The sequence below is a fragment of the Felis catus genome, chromosome A2, assembly GCF_018350175.1.
Source record: "Felis catus isolate Fca126 chromosome A2, F.catus_Fca126_mat1.0, whole genome shotgun sequence".
NCBI lineage: Eukaryota > Metazoa > Chordata > Mammalia > Carnivora > Felidae > Felis > Felis catus.
In genome coordinates, this window is record NC_058369.1 from 152773577 (window position 1) to 152793305 (window position 19729).

Sequence of the window (19729 nt, forward strand, 5' to 3'; positions counted from 1 at the left end):
TTATGGTTTAATTTTTTTTTAATGTTTATATTTGTTTTTGAGACAGAGAGAGACAGAACATGAGCAGGGGAGGGGCAGAGAGGGAGGGAGACACAGAATGGGAAGCAGGCTCCAGGCTCTGAGCTGTCAGCACAGAGCCCGACACGGGGCCCAAACTCACAAACCGTGAGATCGTGACTGGAGCCGAAGTCAGACGCTCAACCGACTGAGCCACCCAAGCGCCCCTCTGCCTATGGTTTAAATAACCTCACATACTGACTCCCAAACCTCTATTTCTAAATTAGAAGTCTCCCCAAGTTAAACTATCTATTGGCCTGCACAGCTAACAGACACCCCAATTTCAGCATGTCTACAACTGCCACCATCTTTCTTCAGAACATCCAGAGTTTTACATTGTGGTTAATGGCACCACAGTTCACTTCGGACGAAGCCCCCAAATTGGATGTCATTCCGGAATCCTTCTTTCTCTCTCTCCTCATTCCAAATAGTCTCCAGATCTTGTCAACATTACAGTCAAGCCCTCTTCCTCTTCCTCTCTATATTACCTTAGTTCGATTCCTCAATTTGTGGTGGGTCTCTGATTTCCAATCCACCCTTCACAAAATGTCAATGTAACTCCTGTGCTTTAAAACACTTGAGGGTCTCTCCCACATTTTAAAAACATTTTTCTTTACAACTTTACTGAGGTACATTTGACTCACAATAAACATCACATATTGGAAGTATACAATTGATGAGTGTTAACATACATCTACATGCATGAAACTATCGCCACCATCGAGATAACGAACATATTCACAACCCTCAAAATTTCCCTTGCATCTCCTTGTAATCCCTCCTACGCAACCTGTACGTGCTCTAAAATCAGACCGCCTGGGTTAACATCCTCATTCCAAACCTTTGAAGCTGCTTTGGCAATTCACTTAAGTTCTCTATGTCTCAGCTTCTTCTTTAAAATAAGAAGGGGATAATAATGTTGTCTATGTCACACAAGTTTGGGGAGGATAAGATAAAGTTTCAGAAAGCTTAGAAAAGCCTCCGATGGCTTCCTGTTTCATTAGATTAAAAAACAGAGCCCTTAAAATGACCACAAGCAAGGCACTGCAGGATCTAGCCCTCCTTTCCTACTGGTTCACCTCATCACAGCTCCTCATATTTGTCAGCAATTCCCCACCGTAGGGTCTTAATGCCTGTTCTTCCCCCTGTTCAAAACATGCTTCCCCAACCCTGTCTGGCTTGTTCCCATACTAATATTCTATCTTTGTTCAAAACGCCAGGCTTTTCCTCAGCATCCTACATGAGATTATTCCCCCTTCCCCAGTCCTGTTCTGTTCACTCTGCTTCATCTGGTTTTCAAAGTGCTTATCACTCTCCAATTTCCTATACATTTGCCTATGCATTTATTGTCAATCTTCATGAGAACAAGAACCCTATTTATTGTTTCTTCAGCACTAGGCACAGACTAGGTACTAAAAATATTTGTTGAATTAGCAGTGCCTGGCACAGGAAACAGACCTAAGAAATGTCAGACGTTATCAGTAATGTGATGGTCATCATCGTTATCCTCAGATGTGCCCCAGCACAGCCATACCAACTAAACCCCCAACTCTAAAATAAACTGTGGGCCAGTTGCTTTCCTCCCAAATTCAGGCCAACATCTGTATTCTGATGTCGATGCCATTATCTCAACTTACATTTTCTCCTCAAGTCCTTGATCTTGCCCAATTTTGATTTCTGGAACTAGTTGTTCCCATGATGTTTCCTTTCTCAGCTTCCTAAGTCTGGCCACTGAACAGACCACAGATCTTCTACGTGGAGTCTGGCCCATCTGACCCTCCAGAATCTGCTGAAATTAACCCCAGGGTTGCTGGTCCCCCAATAAAAACCCAGACCATATCTCTATTATAAAACCTGGTTGATCAGGCCTTCCCTACAACTAACTGCTCATGCTCTAGTCGGACCATGTAACTCTAAATGAACCGTGCATGTTTACCAAACAGTCTTTAATTCAATGGTAAATATTTCATGTCTTAGTAAAAGTTTCCATTTGTTGACAACAATACTTTAAAAGCCTACTCACAGTTCTTAAAAACCTGTAGTTCTGCCATTTGTCATTCCATCGCATTTGGCACCTGCTAAGCTAATGCTAGTTATGTAAATACTAGTTTGTAGGCCAAAGAGTGATCTAGTCTCACAATAGTATTTATAACTTCTTTTCAATGGACACTTGTAAATGTACATTTTTATGCCTTTCATACCATGGAGTCTTACAGCTCTTCTACGAAGACATTTTAAATTGAGTTTGGTCATGTTGCAGTCTGTGTGGTAGAGACCAGGAACCTAATCCTGACTCATTTTAAACCTTGCCTGATTTGCAACGTCTGAGTACTTTGCATACAATGAATGTATTTGTTATGGTAAAATATTTTAATTCAGAGGCTCTCACAAATATCACCTACTAGAAGAATGATCAATAGGTTATTCACTTCTATCAATGGCTTTCACTATGACAACTGCCCTACCACCTGTGGTCCTAAAGGCCCTAAACCAATGACCTCTGTCCACAGTGCAGTGGAGCTTAGACTTAAAAGAAGTTCCTGGGATCTGACAGACACCCTCTGAATGATGCAGACTGTGTGACTCATCTGAAGTCACTATACTATTTGCTTCGAACCTCCCCATGTACCACATCTCTAGCTATTCGGAAAGCTTGGACATTGTACAAGAGGGTGGACGTGAGAGGTTGCTTTAGTATCCTTCCTCGCTTTCTCTGACCCACCTTTAAATTATTGTTCATTTATGATTTAGTAGATGAATCTCCAAGTGGCCTCCCAACCCTTCACTGATTCTCTCCATCACACACACACACACACACACTCTGCCACTACTCCCCCCAGGCTGAAAACATTCTCAAATCTCACTCAACCTTTGTAAAGAAGGCTCCTGCAGCTTGTATCCCCCAGCTTCTCAATCCCTCCTCAACCCACTACAATCTAGCCTCTACTCTGAGCACCCACTGAGCCTGTTCTCATCAAGGTCCCCAGTGGTCTCAGTGTTGGTAAATCCAATAGGCATCCTTGGTGCTTATCTTATTTAAGTACATTTACAACTCTGAAATTTTTTTGTGCCAAAATATACATAAAATGTACCATTTAACTGTTTTTAAGTGTATAGTTCTGTGGTATTAAGTACATTCACATTGTTTGTGAAACCATCATCACTGTCCATCTCCAGAACTTCTCATTTTCCCCAACTGAAACTCTCTTACCCATTCAACATTAATTCCGCATTCCTCCTTAGCCTCAGCCCTGGGCGATGCTCATTCTATTTTCTGTCTCTGTGAATTTGATTACTCCAGGTACCTCAGGTAACAAGAATCACCTAATACCTGTCCTTTTTGTGAGTGGCTTATTTTCACTTAGCATAGCATCTTCAAGGTTCATCTATAACAGGTGTCAGAATTTTCTTCCTTTCTAAGACTGAATAAAATTCCATTGTATGTAGGTACTACATTTTTTTATCCATTCATCCATCAGTGGATACCTGGGTTGCTTCCACCTTTTGGCTAGGATATTTTATCTGTGGAAAACTTTATCCTTTGTTCCAGAACTATTGTTAACTATACATCAGGTACTCTACTAAGCACTAAGATATATCAGTGTACAAAAAGAACTCTGCTTTCGTGGAGCTTGCATTCTAGGTGGGGGGAAAAAGACAAAAAACAAATAATTAAGCATTAACATGATAGAAGATAATAAGTGAGGTGAGCTATTGAGAGAGAAAAAGAAGGGTTACAATTTTAACTTGATTAGTCAGGAGAGACATCATTGGAAGGGTGTCCTCTGGGCAATGATCTGAAGAAGGTACGGTGGTCACCACTTTGACAGCTTCAAATCCACCTATAACATAATTATTACCGCCCCCCCCCCCCCAGTCTACATGTCCAGTACTAATGTTGCTGCAAATGTCCACTTGAATAGGCAACAGTTCACTTATGAAACAGAACTCATTAGCCCCCTAAAATCTACTTTTTCAATTGTATTCCTGATCTTGTTAATGCCTTGCCTTGTACTCAGACAGGTGTGATAGGCAGCCCCTTAGATGGTCCCCAGGGATTCCTATCGCCTGGCATTCAGGCCTTTGTGTGATTTCCTCTGTTTATGTGTGAGCTGGACTTATGGACTTCCTTGTAAGAGAATACAGCCGCAGTGACAGGATGTCATTTCCAAGATGGCGATTATAGTTTCTGACTTGGGCACTCTTTCTCACATCTCGCAATTGCTTCCACTGTTGGGGAATCAGCTGTCACATTATGATGCAGCCCCATGGGAAGGCCCCTAAGACAAGAGACCAACCATGGTCTGCCATTAGCCACGAGTGATATGGAAGCAGATTCTCCAGATCCAGCTAAGTTTTGAGATGACTTTAGCCCAGTCAACAGGCTGACTACAACCTCAAGGGAAACACTGAGACAGAGATCCCCAGCTAAGCCATTCCTGGATCCCTAACCCACAAATAGATTTTTTTCAGCCACGAAGTTTTGGAGTAGTTTTTTTAACTTAGACCCTTTGAATATTATGTTATGAGATTTTGGTTCTTACTTGAATCCTGTGGAACATAATCAGGTTTAATGGGCAATCAACCTGATTAGATTCTTACCACAAGCTTGTGTCTTCTGTGTAATATGATTCAATGTTAGTTCAATTAGTTCAGTTCTCAAAATGTGTGCAGCACACTAGTTAGACCTGTCTCAAGTGTGTGCCACCCAATGGCTACTCTGACATTTGAATGGTGCTCTGTCGGTGAATTCAGTTCTCAAAGACTTTGGCGTGCTGACTAGGGTCAGACACCTTCATTCATAGCTTGGGGGTGAGCCTGGGAGTTTATAAACAACTTTGTGGTGCCATTTTTTTTTAAAACTTCTCCCTTTTCATTGTTTCCTTACTTATTTCTGGCTATACGGGATTTCCTTTTTCAGTGAACTGGCCAGAAAGCTGAGAGTTTAATTATTCTACTCTGCCATGCATGGAGTTACTTCTTATGAAGCAATAGATAACTCATCCATAAGGGGAGATGTTGCAACTATTCTCTAGGTTTTTAGAATTCCAGACTTCTACATCCCAAGAACTTTAAAATTCTTGGCACAAAGGAGAATGGTCAATAAATACATGGTAATTACTCTCTCTCCTTACACATCGCAATCAAACATCAAGGCCTGTCAATTAGTCCTTCTACATAATCTGAAATCTTCTGCATCCCCATGACCACTACTTGGGTGGGCCCTTTCTCATCTATCTCTTAACTAAGTCTCTCTGCCTCTACTCTAGCTACTGCTCCTGAAATGCATCTTTTACGCTACCATTAGAGTTATCAACATGAAAAACATATCTGTCCCACTGACAACCCTTCAGGGGTGTCCAATTGCCTAAAATAAACTTCAGTCTCATTGGCATTGCATTTTAGGGCTCCATATCAGAACTTTTACCATGTGTTCAAACCTATCTGCCATCCTCTACCATGTGTTTTGTGCTTTAGTGATATTAATCTACTTTGATTTTGTTTTACAAACCATCAGTTCGTTCCTCTTTTTCTTTGTTCACACTGTGCTCTTACCTGAAAACTCTTTCCACCTTTTTCTACCTTGTTTAATCTTAATCATTCTTCAAGACCAGATCAGAAGTCATCCTTCCAGAAAGCTCCGTCTGAGTCCTCCAGATTTAGTCAGGGGGCCCTTTCTGAGCTCTCCTGGGACCCTGATATACCTGTGTTCCAGCACTTTCTGCTATACACTTATAGTATCTATGAGGTAGAGGGGTTCTTCCTTTAACTTTTTCTTTAAAAGAAATTATATTTTCTTGGTGGCACAAAGCCACCTCTTAGGTATTGAAATGTCAATTGAATAGCAAGCCATTTTCTTGGGATTAAGAAGTGCCAGTATGTAAAACTGGTCCCTATGAAGAAAGCGGGCCAAATTATGTATGAAGCCCAAAGGAATTCTGGGAAGGAAGGAAGCAAAAACCCTAACTCCCGGTCCTCCAAATGTGACATTAAAGACACTAGTCGGAACAGACACTATGGGTCCTTCCAAGCCCAACAACAGGAAGGGCAACAACTCCTGAAAAATGAAGGGACTGGGAGCCCAGGATAGTGACCCATGCTGAACACCAATGGCTGCAGAACACCACGTCAGTGATGCTGGACTCTCCTGGCCCCTGCCTCTGGCACAGTGATCACAGCATAGAACAATGGCTAAAAACAAAGAATGACCGTGTCTGACCACACTACATAGGGCTCTGCACTCAGATCATATGTGCTGTGTGTGGGGCCAGTCAAATCTGGGGAACACGGTGTTAACTTGTTTAATCCCATCACACACACACACACACACACACACACGCACGCACTCCTCCCACTTCTCCTTCCCTGCTTGGCTTATTCTAACTTCTCCCAAGATAAGCCAAGGGAAAATTCAGAGAAGATATCATTAATTTGGCTTCACTCTCTTAATAAATGTCCAAACAGATTTTGCAGCCTGACCAATATAAATGCCGAGAACATTAATAAACCATTTCCAATATTAAAACAGAATATACCCAGCATGCAATCTCTGTTAAGCTAGGTTTCTGTAAGAGGCTAGGTTTCTATCTTAAGGCTTAGGCAAGGGTTTTGGAGACAAATGAATCCGAATTTCAGATCTGGCCCAACCTCTTACTAGCTGTTTGACAGTGGGAAAATGATTTAGTTCTTCTGCAGTTTATTTTTGAAAAGGTAAACTGGGATTAACAGTCATTCTTACCTCATCAGGTTGCTCTGAAGAATAAAGGAGAAAATACACCCAAGAGCTTGGCAGTCAATAAATTTAACTTTTAAAATAGCGGAAACAGAAAACACTTAAAACCTTTTCATATGAGAAGGTCAAACAATAAACCCACAAATAGCCTACTACTTGTCCTAAGCAAAACAAACATCTAGGACAAATACTGGAAGCAAAGGGAACTTGAGATTGACCATATAGGATCTTCTGCAGGTTATAAAAATAGCTTATTTTAGGAGTGCCTGGGTGGCTCAGTTGATTAAGCATCCGACTCTCGATTTCGGCTCAGGTCATGATCTCCTGGTTCGTGGGATCGAGCCCAGTGTTGGGCTCTGCCCTGACAGCGCAGAGGCTGTTTGGGATTGTCTCTCTCCCTCTCTCTCTCTCTCTCTCTCTCTCTCTCTCTCTCTGCCCCCTCCCCCGTTCGTGCACTCGCTCTCTCACTCTCTCTCAAAATAAATAAACTTTTTAAAAAAATAGCTTAATTTAATCAGAAGTCTCTAGCTTCCAAGGGGCCTGAATGAATATGAGGAGGAAATAGATTTTGTCAATCAAGACCTTGTGTCAGGCTGTTGACATCAGATACAGAGCTGTGATTAAATTAATCAGAGGTCACATGGACCGCGGGAAGCGATAAGCACCCTGTCCGGTTTTTTTTAATACCTGCCCTCACCTCGTCAATAATAGTGCTTTTAAATGATCTTTATTTGTTATCTCTTGTAAGTCAGGGTGAACCAGAAGTTGGAGCAATCTGTGAACCAACTCCAAAAACTAGAGGCCCAAAAGACTTGGACAGGAAGCTCCATGCTGAGCAGGAGCAGAACTGGATGGCAAGAAATGTGACAGTGTTTTTTAAAAAATGTAAATCCCAAAATACTTAGCTTCTTACGCTGGTCATGTATACACTCACTAAGTGGTGTTAGATTTATTTGAAAACATTTAGATGGCTTTATTTAAGAAAAAAAACACAATGCATGCAAATTTTCAAAGCAGAGACATTGGAAGAAAACTATTCACATTAGAAAAGATTCTTGATTGACAGGAAATATTCATGGAAGGATTCCTCAGAATATAAAGAAACACTATTTGCAGAAACCGAATCTGCATTCTATCTGTTATTTAAAGCTGTATCTGTATCAGTGCACTTAAGGAATTAACAAAAATAACTAAAACCTTAGTATCATAAAATATAAAAACAAGAAAAGCCCTTGAAGATCATACAGGTTAATCAATCCTTCATTTAAAAAAAATGAACGATGGGGCGCCTGGGTGGCTCAGTCGGTTGGACGTCCAACTTCGGCTCAGGTCACAATCTCGCGGTCCATGAGTTCAAGCCCCGCGTCGGGCTCTGGGCTGATGGCTCAGAGCCTGGAGCCTGCTTCTGATTCTGTGTCTCCCTCTCTCTCTGCCCGTCCCCCGTTCATGCTCTGTCTCTCTCTGTCTCAAAAATAAATAAACGTTAAAAAAAAATTTAAAAAAAAATGAAGGTATGTTTGGGGCGCCTGGGTGGCTCAGTCAGTTAAGTGTCCCACTCTCGATTTCGGCTCAGGTCACGATCTCACGGTTCGTGAGTCTGAGCCCCACGTCAGGCTCTGTGCTGACAACACGAAGCCTGCTTGGGATTCCCTGTCTCCCCCTCTCTCTCACTCTCCCTGTCTTCCCCTGCTCACTCTCTCAAAATAAATACATTTTAAAAATTTAAAAATAAATACATTTAAAAATTTAAAAAATTTAAAAACTAAAGTTATGTTTAAACAGGTGAAATGAAATCACTTATGATCTTGGGACTGCGACCCAGAATCCCTGATTTGGTCCTTTCTCCAGCACTTATCAGCTCAAAACACATCTCCTATTTCCCTGCATATTATTTGGATACCATATTTTGAAATACCTCTTAACAATAGCTGTCAATTTTTAAGAAGCTAAGAACCAGAGCTCCAGGTCCCTATAGATTACTGTCTTTATGTGAGGGCAGATCAATCTGGAGTTAAATGAAGTGTGACAGAATAGATACACCAACCGCGGAAAAGGCCCAGCCACATGGGAGCTAATTTCACACATAACATTGTTGGCAATCTGAGGCTTCACTGCACTAGAGCTACGACGAAATGAGACCATTAATTTATTCAGCCAAATGTTTATCTATGTGCCCCACACTCTGCGAATAACAGAGGGCCTAAGACAGAAACAGTCCCTTCCAGTTCCATCAACAGTAGCAGCCGACACTTCTGTCAGGGACTTCCAGATTCCGGCCATGAGGCTAACAATCACAGGACGGCCTCATTTAATACACCCAGTATACAGCCCTATGAAATATGTCCTATGAGGATTACCATTTTGTAGGTGCAGAATGAAGCACAGAGAGATTAAGGGACTCAACTGGTGTCACACAGCTGCTAAGTGACAGAAGTGGCTTTGAAACCACCTCGAAGTCTAAACCCTTAGGCACTGCGCTATACTGCCTTTCCAGGCTACTGTGGGAAACACACACTAAATGCATACCTACAAATAGTTGTTGACGTTAAAAGAGTAACGAGTTACACAAAAGGGAACTTTGGGCTACTCAAAGGCAGTTTACGAGAAGGGTCTAGTCACTCTAATGTGGGGCTATTCTCACCCCCAAAGAATGATTCACTACTGGTAAATGTTATAGTAACATCTGTCTCCCAATATAAAATGTCCTATTAGTAAAATGTATTTGTAGTAATGTGGGTGGAGGGGAGGTATATTTATAAGCTTTCATCATGAACCACTGACACCAACCTGACTGTCCATTCAGATTCTGGCCCCCAGAGAAAATTCTCTGGTGTTGATAGAAGCTTGGAAAATAGTTCTTCAAACTTACCAGCCCTGTCTTGCATGAATGCTCTTTTTTTAATACACTGAAAAGGTGAGGGTTTTTTCCTTTCCTTTTCACATCCAATTCACTAGATACTCATTGTGAAGTTTGCCAGACTTTCATTAAGTCTCTTTTCTTTGCTACAATTTGAAAATGTCGATCATCAGTCAAACCAGCACATTCAGGTCTGGTTTCATCCTCATTATTCATGCCTATAACTGCAAAGAAAGAAAGATTCACCCCTTGTGTCCCGGGTCTGATTGATTTATACCAACTGAGGGCAATTAGTAGACATATGGACACCCACATCTACCTAATGGAAAGCTTACTCCCTCAGCCAGTATTGTGTTCCACCCAAATCTGTTTTAAATGAACTGGGAAAACGATGCAGGACCACTTGAGACAGTATGTGCGGTTAGTGCATCTCAAATCAGGGATCAGGAGCTGAGATCTGTCCCATTGCTCAGCCATCTAAGCCACATGTCCTGCCTGGCTCTGTGTCCACCTGAAAGAAGGGCATCTTTTCCTTTGCACAAAGACACCTCAGCTCGCCAAGCCACGTGCCCCGAAGGGCCGTGTTCTCCCATGGTGCATTTTTGTAAATTCACACCAGGTATTTTATAGACTAGCTGGGACCTCAGCATTGTTCAACTCTGTAAAAGTCACATCTCCCTGGGTCTCATTTTCCTCATTTCTAAAATGAAAAGATGAACAAAATAAGTTCTAAGCCCCCTTCCATGTTTAAAACTCTAACTCAAAAAAGCTTAGTCTTCCCTGGATTTTTCAGAGCTGCAGTGTGATTTAAGAGAAAAAAAATAATAAAACAGCAGGAATTAGAGATCACAGAGGCTTCCTGTGGGACCTCGTGCAGGACTTCTCTGGGGACTGATCTCTGGATCTCCTGCTAATTTCCCAAGGAGCTGCCTTCAGCTCTCATCCCTCTTGCCGACAGAACAGACAGAGTCAGAATGGCCAACGAGAGGTGGCTATGAAGGTTCTGGGCACATGTAAAATGTGCGATGTTTTTACAGGAATATGTGTATTAGGTCCTCCCGGTGGCTTTTATCCTCCAGACTGTCCGGAGAAAGTTAGTTTGGGTGATATGCCTCCCAAGTCCCTTCTTTCCTGTTTTTCCTATTTGCCCATAGAATATATGCGAGTGGGCATCTGCTTTCCAGTCTGTGTTTGCGACTTGCAGCATGGAACCGACAGTCCAGAGAAGGCAATGCTGCGGTCTCTCTCCGGTTACTGAGAACTAACTACTCTAATTTTGAATTCTTCCTCCTGGTGTTGCCCAGCAGCTCCACTCAAACACAACTTTCAAGGTTGGGCAAGGGAAAAAGAAGCATCTCACTGCACAGACAACATCCACTAAGCACTTGCTGTGGAATAAAAGTCAAAAAGCAAACCCATACGGCATTGCACAGCAAGTTAAATCTGGCGATCTCCTCTACTTAAAGCCCCATGAGACAATTTAGAAATGAAGGACTCTGAGAAATTGAAGCACAAATTCTGTTTACGCAGACCTGAGAGACACGCCGTAGAAATCTACATTCTTGAGAAACAAATTTATTTGGTTTATTAATTCTGGATGAAAGACCAGCTTCCTCTATCTCCTGCTTCTACTTTTATTCCCATTATTCTTGGGGGGAAAGGGAGACCGAATCAGTATTGCTTGGCATGAATGCGAGACGTCTGACGTGAGGAATCTGCACAGGGAGGATGCCTGAGGTCAGGCTGCATAAGAAACTCCCCGGGGGCATCAGCCTGGCTGCCCTGTGTCTCCACTTCAGCCCCCAGCAAAGTGGTTCAGCAGCGGCAGGTGTAGAGGGAACGTCCATCAAGTTGTCCCCTGGGATTCACCGCAAACACTCCTCCCTGCCTCAAAACTAAAGAATCAGAGAATGTCTCACCGTAAGAAATGGAAACTAGCAATTACCTTGACCGGCCCAGTCCTTCTCCACCTACACAACAATCAGCCCCAGGCGCGGTTGCTCAGTGTGTTCAGAAGTTGTGCAAATATTCAGCCCAAGGAAACATCTCTGGAAAGCTTCTGTGACTTTCTCAGCTGATGACTGTAACTTTAAATAACCATCCAACATACACTAAATCCACGTAGAATGAGGCTTCTCTCCTGCAAAAGCTGCCTGGACTACCCTGCCACACTGTTTGTCAGGCAGCTATGACACTGGAGGCAGAATGGGCTTCCGGAGTCGCCTGGAGGGCTCAGTCAGTTAAGCATCTGACTCTTGTTTTTGGCTCAGGTCACAATCTCACGCTTCACGCAATCAAGTCCCACATGGGGCTCTGCACTGACAGGACAGAGCCTGTCTCCATCTTTCTCTGCCCCTCCACAGTTTGCATGCTCTCTCTCTCTCTCTCTCTCTCTCTCTCTGTCTCTCTCTCTCTCTCTCAAATTAAATAAACATATAAAAAAATAAAGAGAATGGGCTTTAGAAGTGGCTCTGAGTCCAAATTCCAGTCTATCACATTCTGCATCATTGGGTGAATTAGTTAACCTCTCTGAGCCTCAATTTCCTCATCTATAAAAAGGGCTAATAAATCCCCACCTGCAGGGTTATTTTGAGATAGAAAAATACACATCAGCAGACCAGTGAAGAGCTGTCCCAGAGTAGCAGGACATCACCACTGCAGCCTGCTGCACGCCATTCCGACAATCTTGCCTCCTCCCCGATCAGAAATGCCAAAAAGGATGGGGTGCCTGGGTGCCTCAGTCAGCTGAGGATTCGACTTCGGCTCAGGTCATGACCTCACGGTTTGTGAGTTCGAGCCCCGCATTGGGGCTCTGTGCTGACAGCTCAGAGCCTGGAGCCTGCTTGGGATTCTGTGTCTCCTTCTCTCACTGCCCCTCCCCCATTCACGCTCTGTCTCTCTCTCTCTCAAAATAAATAATAAAAACAATTTAGAAAATTAAAACACAAAACAAAAACCAAAAAGGAGAAAACCAATTCTGCACATCAGAGGTGGTGTGCACATTAAAGGTCTTGGTACGCTATCTTCTTGGTTCTAATTCGTAAAAGATAGTAAGTGTGTGAAAGTCAGCCCACCACAGGCACTCTCTCCTGCACATAAATATCAGGGGTATTATTCATGCCAACAGCTTTACAGATGCCTCTTCACACAAACCTGACATTTGCAATAGTTAGAGAAAATGCAGATGGACAAGTGAAATGCTGAAGCTTGAAAAGAGGGTATGTAAAAAACATTACCCAACTTAAAGAAGAAAGTTAATCCCACAAGATTCCTTCTGGCTTATCCCAGCTTCTGATTCTTAGTATGTCACATCCCTCTGTACACGGACTCCTTCTTGTTAGGATGGTGGTGAGGTCGTGGTTTCCGCAAAAAGGTTTCATCCGCAAGCACGATGCGGTCGATGCTCCAAGAGGCATCTGTGCCTGCCTGATAAGACCAAACAAACCACAGGTGCAGAATCTGCATGGCACCTGCTTACCACACATGCCCACCCGTACCCAAATATCCATTTGAGTCACTGAGAACGACAGGCCCTTATGGGCTCAGGGGTTGAATCCAGTTACTCTAACTCTCTTGACAAATGTGGAAGCTCATTCCAATTTCATGAATCTGAAACACTGGATGACTTGGGAAAACACAGTCAACAGTTAACGCAAATAAAACCTCTTTATTCCAGCCATGCTGAAAAACACAGGGCTGCCATCTAACAACAAAGCCCTAGGTTTGTTAGTGCTTTTACACCTACTAATGCAATACACAAGCATTATCTTGATTCTCAGAAAAAGATTCCTGTCGAGAATTTAGATTTGCCTTATGGATAGCTGGGGAAAGTTACCAAGGAACAACAGTTCTTAGTGGCCCAACTCATTATCTCACCAAGCCCGTACTAATTGAAAAAGCAGGTATATGTTCTTTAATAATGATCTCCCATAAACAGTTCCTGGCTTGAGTCGGATTTATAGCATAGCCCCTTCCAAGGAGGCAGAGACAAACTCTCTCATATTGTTCTTATATGCCAAAGGCAGTTCTCTGGCTCAGAGATTGTTCCCAGACTGATGACTGCCATTTCTCTTGTTACCCCCACCCCCCTCACCCACCTACTGCCATTCCAATTCTGTCAGCTCTGGCAGTGGTGGGTGAGCTCTCACCTCCAAAAGGGGGAAAAAAGCAGAAAGAAATAGGACTTTAAAATCCTTCTTAGTTAGGGTCTCCTTGCACTAGAAGCAGCAGCAGTAAACCTGAGAGTCGCTCTGGGCAGAAACAGAGCTTCAATTAGACAAGTGCTGGCAAACCCAAGTGCTGGAACCCAGCACGGTGGCCAGATGTGCACGAGAACATCTATGGGAGCTCTGCATTGCCTCCACCCTGCCCCACAGACACACAGGACCTTCGCACACAGAGCCGGGTGCAGAGGCAGGCTGACCCACGTGACAAGACTGAGAGGCAAACCACAAACATAATGCTCATGGAATGAAGACCCCGGGATATAAATAGCTTATGTTTTACTCAATATTACCACAAGAAAGGGGATTAAGTTACTAAGAAAAAAACTGGAGTTGAGAAGAAAAAATTAAGTGTATGTGTGAGCAAAAAGGGCCCGACCTCAGAAGTAACCACTAGCAAGACTAAAATTCTATATATAACAGAGTTGACTAAATAAAGTGATGCAGGGAAAGACAAAGAAAGAAAAATGTAAATCTGTTTTATTATAATGATAATACCTAATGTAAGGGAGTTCTGGTACAAATGAGACTAAAATTGACATGAAGCTTGTAAAAACATCCATTTTGGGGGTTCTCCCTTAGAAAGTGAAGAATGTTGTTTTGTTTTCTTTTTTTTAATCTTTTGGGCAGCATGAATCTTTGTTACAGAAAGGATTGCTTTGGTGAGCCCTTCATAGACACAGATGGAAGGCAACACGTACCTTCCCATTCTTTTTGGGAAAGCCTGAATCCAAAGAAGAAATCCAGGGTGAAAACTCACTCTAACCTATTAGGCATCTATTTAATAATGGGAAATTGGGAAATTGCATTAACAGAACTGTGTCTGCAGACACAGAACTGGTTTTGTTTTTGTTTTTGTTTTTCCCAAGTTTGATTTAGAACTGACCAATCCCTGAAATTCTGATTTGTTCTTGAGATACCATGCTTGTATTGTCCAGGTATCTGCTTTCGGGAGGTGAAGCAGAAGTCAGGATATCAGGACAGAAGATAAGGCCCCACCTTCCCTCATCTGGCCCCTGGAGGAAAGGCCACAGGAAGGTAATACAGACTTAACCAAGAACAACATGGATAGGCTGTTGGATTCCAGAGTGACATGATTTGAGTGCAAATAACCCAGATTTGGATTCATGCACTATGAATTATTGCATTATATTCTCAGGGATATGGGGGCCAAGCCACACTGTGAAATCAACCCTGACGGGAAATGAGTTTCTCACTGGCAGCCATCCTGGGAAGAATACGGTTTTTTGTTATTGTTGTTAGTTTGGTTTTGTTTTAATGCCTTGAAATAGGGCAGGGAAGTCTGTTAATTTGGTCCTCTCCCCAGGCCACTAAGGGTCTGACTCTCAGGCATGAAGAGGTTTAAACTAGTGAGAAGAGGTGGAGGCGAGCCCCGAATTAGCAGAACACAAGACTCTGAAGTTAGGATTAGGTCAGAATCTCCGTGAGTCCAAAGACGTCCGGTAACGAGGATGAGCTACTCTCTGGGTATTGCTTGTTTTACCCTCAAGGCTTCACTATGGCCCTATAAACCGGGCCTCATCACATGAAAAGATGCTCAATGTCACTCCTCATCAGGGAAATACAAATCAAAACCACACTGAGATACCACCTCATGCCAGTCAGAGTGGCTAAGATGAACAAATCAGGAGTCTATAGATGCTGGAGAGGATGTGGAGAAATGGGAACCCTGTTGCACTGCTGGTGGGAATGCAAACTGGTGCAGCCGCTCTGGAAAACAGTGTGCAGGTTCCTCAAACAATTAAAAATAGACCTACCCTATGACCCATCTGTAGCACTGCTAGGAATTTCCCCAAGGGATACAGGAGTGCTGACGCATAGCAGCACTCGTACCCTAATGTTTATAGCAGCACTTTCAACAATAGCCAGATTATGGAAAGAGCCTAAATGTCCATCAACTGATGAATGGATAAAGAAATTGTGGTTTATATACACGATGGAATACTACTTGGCAATGAGAAAGAATGAAATATGGCCTTTTGTAGCAACATGGATGGAACTGAAGAGTGTTATGCTAAGTGAAATAAGTCCTACAGAGAAAGACAGATACCATATGTTTTCACTGTTACGCGGATCCTGACAAACTCAACAGAAGACCATGGGGGAGGGGAAGAGGAAAAAAAAAGTTAGAGAGGGAGGGAGCCAAACCATAAGAGACTCTTAAAAACTGAGAATAGGGGCACCTGGGTGGCGCAGTCGGTTAAGCGTCCGACTTCAGCCAGGTCACGATCTCGCGGTCCGTGAGTTCGAGCCCCGAGTCAGGCTCTGGGCTGATGGCTTGGAGCCTGGAGCCTGTTTCCCATTCTGTGTCTCCCTCTCTCTCTGCCCCTCCCCCGTTCATGCTCTGTCTCTCTCTGTCCCAAAAATAAATACAAAACGTTGAAAAAAAAATTAAAAAAAAAAAAGATGGAAATAATACTGAGTTTACATAAAATCTTTCAGAAAATAGAAAGAAGGGAACACTTCCCCAAACATTCTATAGGGCCAGCATAATTTAAAAAAAAAAAAAAACTGAGAATAAACTGAGGGTTGATGGGGGGTGGGAGGAAGGGGAAAGTGGGTGATGGGCACTGAGGAGGGCACCTGTTGGGATGAGCACTGGGCTTGTATGGGAACCAATTTGACAATAAATTTCATATTTAAAAAAATAAATACATAAATAAACTGAGCCTCAGGGTGACTGTCCTAAAGGGAGCCAGGGAGAACATGAGAAGAAGACTTAGTGGCAGTCACCAGTGCAGGACAGACAGGCAGGCACAGTCCTCTCAATGGTAGCAGAGTTAGCCAAAGGGTAAGAGGAGGCACGAGGACAAGGAAATCTAAAAGACCTCTTAGAAAATACCGGGAGTAGGACCCCGAGAATTCCTCAAATCACTGAAAGGTATTTTGAGGGGGGTTAATTTCTAGCAATTTGGCTAGTGAGGTTCCTTGTCATAGTAATTCAAGATTAAAAGCCAAAGCATTAATCTTTTTCAATCACAGGCTGGTGAAGGTTTGGATTATACCAACATTTGTTGAAGGTACAGCTATTAGGTTCTGTTGCAAAACCTACTAGCGCTCACCCATGCCTGGGTCTCCTTTTCTTCCTCGGCATCTGAAAACTTTACTTCCGGTTCATGTACTTGAGTGCAGCTCTATGCCTAGATCTACACAATGACATGTGAGCAGAGATGATACCGAATGTGTAACTTTGATGTTGAGACAGCTCAGAGCTGGGTGCCACACCAGGCCCTCTCCTCCTTTGCTGCAGAGACATTAAAGGTCACATGCGGAGATGGGATGGCAGCAACACAAGAAGAAAGTAACCTGGATCCGGAGCCATTCGAAAGAGGAGAGCGTTCCACCCCAGCCTCCCTCTCCTCACCACCTGCCCAGACCTGACTCAGACTTGTGTAAGCGAAAAATACTCTCATTGTCCTGAACCAATTCGATTCCAGGGGTTATTTTTTTTAATGGCAACATACTCTAGCTAGCCTATCTAATAAATGCAAACCCATGTTACAGACGGGGAAATAAGATTTATAAAGTGCAAGACACTTGCCCAAGGTCACATAATCTCGTCCTCTGGAAGAGAAAAATTTCAGATCTAGGTTTTTCTGACTTCAGAATCTGAGCTCTTAACCTCAGGTTAAGCTCTTAACCTAAGGTTAAGCTCTTAACCTTAAGCCTATACATCACCAGCTCACCATCATCGTGGAACAGTAACTAGCTGCACCTAAGTAAGGATTCTACAAACACAGTTGCATAGATGGTGAAGTAAAGCCCAAAAGAAAGCATCAACTTCAGATTTCTTAATCACCAAGAGTTGAAATATAAACAAAACATTCTTAAATCATTCCATATGTAATGCTATTTTCATTGTATTTTCTTCTGATCCCTCAAAGACCTCCTGAATATAAACACACCCATGGTTGGAATGAAAAAAGGGAGATACAAAACTGAAATACAGAGTATGATTCAAAGATGTAAATGTAATCATTATTATATAATCTTCATACGTATGTATATAGAAAAAAAGACTTGAAGGAAATACACAAAACAGTCATTTATTCATTCCACAAATATTTACTGCATGTCTGCTGTTTGCCAAGCACTTCTTGGCACAGAAACAGAGCATAATAAGACAGGCAATATCTCCTCCTCACGTCCTCTTACGTTCCAGTATTATTTCTTGGGAAAGGGCAAGGCATGGGAAATTTTCTTTTCCTCTGTATGTTTTTCTGTGGTTTCAATTTTCTCAAAGGAATATACTCTTTACACACTATCAGAAATTAATTTAAAACCCACCATTCTCCACCTAATCCCATCATACAAATCATGATCCCGTCCTTTAAAAACCTTTAGAAAAATAGTAGTCAGAATTGATATAAGGCATCTTAAAGACACCTGGTAAAGGAAGAAATTACGTCTGGGATTATTAGCCTTTTATGATTTACAAGTTACCAGTTTCTTCCAACAAAATTGCCAAAGAGATAATGATAAAAATTGAATTGGATGACAAGGTAGTTTAGTAGCATGCCTTGTAGACAATAATAGCAACCAGTCATTATACTTTCTGAACTAAATATTGACATGCAGGTTATGACGACAGGATTATTTATGGAGACAACAGAATATGCTATTTGAAATTGGCATGCATGGTTGCTAGATCCAGAATGATCATCGAGTATTTATGAATTTAATCATCTTTTCCAGCTCTAGCCATTCTATTACCAACAAACTAGTAAAACAAGATTCTTAACTTCACCTAAGATAAACTCAAACAGCTCCTCTGTCTTCTCTTTCCTCTTCTCAAACCATAAAACGTGCACTGCTTGGGTTTCCTCCATTTGCAAAATGTGCAAGAGCAGAACACTAAAATAAGGTGAGGACCACGGAGCTCCCTGCCCTACTACACGCTTGCCCTCAGCTGTTACACCCTCCACTGTTTCCATAGACGCTGTTAATTTTTCCCAGGCAGAGTCCCCACTCAAATCACTGGTGAACCCCAACTCCCAGGTGTCGGAGGACAATCACTTCCCACTTTGCTATCCACGTGGTGCCCGTCTTATCCAGGAAGTAAAGAATTCTCATTCTTCTCTCTCTTTCACTTCATTTAGGTCACCTTTAAAAACCCCAGTCATTTTTATAGGATTAACTGAATATAATAATCAATCAGCTGTAGGCAAAGGAAGTAAGAGAGCGGGAAGTAAGAGAGTGAGTGACTGACTGAAAAGGAGAAATTGTTGAGCTGAAAAGGATGGATGTTTGAGCTAAAAAGGATGTTTATAAACTCCAAACTCATCATTTTGCATATGAGGAATGAGTCCCTGAACTTAACCAAAATTCAACCCTGATTTGTCATCCATAAATATGAGATCTATGAGAACAGGGATTTGACCTTCTTTTCCATTATGTCCCTGCCTAGAATTGTGTCCAATAAACATTGTTTTGTTTCTAATTTTTTTACTTTTTTTTTGAGAGAGAGAGAGACAGAGCACAAGTGAGGAAGGGGCAGAGAGAGAGGGAGACACAGAATCTGACCGTCAGCACAGAGGCTGACATGGGGCTTGAACTCACAAACCACGAAGTCATGACCTGAGCCGAAGTCAGCCGCTCAACCGACTGAGCCACCCAGGAGGCCCCAATAAACACTGTTAAATGAGTGAATTAGTACACAGTGAATAAATACCGTCACAGAAGTGGAAACAGCTTGATAAAAGTCCTGATCACAGACAGCCTGGGATGGAGCTGTTCCCCGAGGTGAGCTGACCCTTGGGTGGGACCCTGGATCCAGAGCCAAACACGTTTAGCAGGGTTGGGTTGGTGCTGGAAAACTCGAGACAGCACAGCATCACA

General features: G+C 42.6%; 1 protein-coding gene across 8 annotated transcripts in view; it reads right to left on the bottom strand.

Moving 5' to 3' along the window:
- The window catches only part of DGKI (diacylglycerol kinase iota), a 439032-nt gene that overhangs the window by 329274 nt on the left and 90029 nt on the right, over positions 1 to 19729 (bottom strand). The window lies entirely within an intron of this gene.